General features: G+C 39.3%; 1 protein-coding gene across 1 annotated transcript in view; it reads left to right on the top strand.

Annotated features, from left to right (window-relative positions):
- Positions 1 to 3,296, top strand: part of TMEM164 (transmembrane protein 164) — a 218,859-nt gene that overhangs the window by 139,467 nt on the left and 76,096 nt on the right. The gene's annotated exons all lie outside the window — the stretch shown is intronic.

Here is a 3,296-nt window from a genome sequence, read left to right as displayed (position 1 = left end):
TGTGTACAGTATTCTTGAATTCAGACCCTTCCTTTGTATATTTCATTCCATTCCCTCTGGCCTAATGTGTTTCTGTTGAGAAATCAGTCACTAGTCTGATGGGAGATCCTTTGTAGATAACTTTCTGTCTCTCTCTGGATGCTTTTAAGATTCTTACTTTGTCATTGGTGTTTGCCAATTTAATTATAATGTGCCTTGGTGTCAGTCATTTGGGGTTCATCTTGTTTGGGACTCTGTCAGCTTCTTGGACTGGTGTGACTTTTTTCTTCTTCCCAATATCAGGGAAGTTTTCTGTCATAATTTCTTCAGACAGGTTTTCTATTCCTTGCTCAGTTCCCTCTCCTCCGGCACCCCTATCATGCAGATGTTGTTTTGTTTTATGTTTTCCCAAAAATCCCCTTAGGTTCTCCTCCTGTTTTTTTTAAGTTTTTTTTTTCAGTTCTTTCTTGGGTATTTCTTCCTACCTTATCTTCTAGCTCACTGGTCCTCTACTTATTCTAGTCTACTGTTTATGCCTTCTATTATGTTTTTTATTGCAGTGATGTCATATTTCATTTCTTCTTGGTTCTTCTTTATTTTCTCTTGGTTCATACACATACTGTTGAATTTGTCGTCCATCCTTTTCTAGCGTCCTTATGATCATTGCTCTGAATTCTTTCTCTGACATATTGCTTGCCTCCATTTTGTTTACTTTCAGTTTCGGTGATTCCTTTTCTTTCATATGGGGGCTGTTTCTTTTTTTCCCCATGTTTGCTCCTCTCAGGGAGTCTGGTTATGTAGCTCTCTCTCTCCTGTGTTGACTCAAAGACACAAAATACAACACGATAAGACACAATGCATAGGGCACCAAACACAAATGCATTCATGATACCAATAACCCCAAATAAAGTTAACCACCAGAGAAGAAGAATATTGAGAAAAGGGAAAAAAGTAAGAGAGAGAAGAGAGTAAAAAAGAATGGGGGGGGGGACTATTTATATTGGGAGAATACTCCAATGAACAACCACTAATCCCAAAAAAATGCAAACAACAAACACCCAGAGATGAATGCAGACTACAAAGAACAACTAAGAACAAGTGAGGAGAGGAAAAACAAGCAAAAAGGGGAGAAAAAAATGAAAAAAACAACAACAACAAAGTAACAAACAGTCAAAAAAACAACAAGACAAAAAGAAAGAAAAAGGAAAAAAAATAAAAGGAAATAAATTGGCTAGTTATAAAGAGAAGAGAAATATGCATGGACTTGGAGCAGGGTAAAGGAAATTAGATATATGAGTAAGATCAATTTTTAACATGGAGTAAAAAGAAAGGATAGAGAAAAACTAAAGCAGGATCAATGTAAGACAAACAGGACGAAAAACAGAAAAAGTGAGGAAGAGAGTGTTGGCATAAAGGAAAAATGGAGATAGAATAAAATAATGCTAAAAGAAAAAGAAAAATAGAATGTAGAACATACCAGAATAAAGAAAAAATAAAATAAAACTTAAAAAGGTAAAATAATAGTAGTAACAATAATAATGAAAAATAAAAATATAACAATAAAAAATAAAATCAAGTGAGAAAATAATTTTAGTTTCTTAAGTAAAAGATAAAAAATAAAGTGAAGTGGTGAAGGTCCTTCACCTCCTCTACTATTCTGCCTGGCACATCTGTTTCCTGTCAGGTAGTCAGCATAGTGTTGAAGTTCCCTGGGATCCGTTGCTCCCTTGTGTCATAAGCCACAACCTTGTTTTCAAGCAGGTGGGATCTCTGCTCACTTTGTTTCTCTGCCTGCCTTTGGTTGTATTTACACAAGAGGGATCGAGCCCGCAACCCAGGCATGTGCCCTTAGCCGGAATTGAACCTGGGACCCTTCAGTCTGCAGGCCGATGCTCTATCCACTGAGCAAAACTGGCTAGGGCAAGAGTCAATTTCTGACACAACCCCTGGGTGGCAGTGTTTCTGTTTTAATTTCCGGGGCTAAATGGCTCCTCTACCCAGTGTTTAGATTCTTCTTTCCCTGCACTACTTAATACTGGGTTGGGGGGATGGACTGACCCAGAGCTGGTTTCCTGCTCATCTATCCTTATTCTGATCCCCAGTTTCCACAAAAACTATTTTCCCCTGCAGTCTCGGTGAGTGTTTTTAATTAAGATCCTATATACTGGACTTAGCAACCAAAAGCAAGGAGGTAAAAAAAAAAACTGGGGGGGGAGGGTGGGAGAGAAAGAAACCATGCCGACTCGTATCTTTTTCCCCTGGCACTGCGCAGCTGGTATAGAATTTCAGGCTGCGTTTCTGGGCACAGTCTCCCATGGCTGTGGGCTTATATCTAGAGTCCCCTCTGCCAGCAGCCCTGTGGACCACCTTCCACATTTGAGGGCTACACTGACCCCAAGGGCTGCGGATTTGGTGGAGCACTGTCTCTCTCTGAGACTCTAGTCCCCCTCTGAGACTCTAGTCCTCACTGGGCGTGTTTCTCCCTCCAGCCTGGATCCCAGATCTTACCTAGGCAATCTCTGACCTTTCTATCCACAGATTGCCTTAGAGAAGAGAGAAGTTGGGGAGAGAAAAGAGTGCAAAAATAATATTGAGAAAAGGAAAAATGTAAGAGAGAAAAGAAAGGGAAGAAGAAAGAATGGGGAAAATATATGCATATGGGGAGAAAACTCCAAAGGACCAACAGCTAATCCAAAAAATGCAAGCAACAAACACTCTGAGATGAATTAAAACAACAACTTATCCAAGAAATGCAAACAACAGACACCCAAACAACTAACACCCAGCTGAATCTGAGGAGGCAAAGCTTATTTCCAGAAGGTAAGGTCAAGGAATTGAATGAATGGGGAAATGTCCACAATTCAATATAGAGGAGGTAGTAAGAGAATGAGTGTAGTATAAGTAAAGTAATAAACAATTCCAGGAGAAGTCCCACTGCATGTTCCCCAATCTTTACCTTCAGCTGGGATGACAAAAATTGGAACATCACTAGAATGGAGTGGAACATCTCAATCCAGCAAACCTGATGACTTGGTGAGACTTAGGCCAATCAAGGTCCATAACTTCTTTTTTTCTGACTCATTTGGATTCGACAGACTATAGTCCTACTGCTTGTATTTTTAACACCTATCAGCCAATAAATATTAAGTAGATACTACTTATAAAGCAATGTGCTAGAGGAGGCATAAGATCCAATTATTGCCCTCAAGAAACTCATAGTCTAGCCGTGGAGATATAGGGTGTATATACAAGTATTGTTGTCTATTTATAATAATAAAAGCATAATATGCTAATTAGACCAGCCAGCTGAATGACCT

Source organism: Myotis davidii, unplaced genomic scaffold (assembly GCF_000327345.1).
Source record: "Myotis davidii unplaced genomic scaffold, ASM32734v1 scaffold1383, whole genome shotgun sequence".
NCBI lineage: Eukaryota > Metazoa > Chordata > Mammalia > Chiroptera > Vespertilionidae > Myotis > Myotis davidii.
The sequence above is the reverse complement of the archived record's forward strand: the minus strand, read 5'-3'. Positions and strand labels throughout refer to the sequence as shown.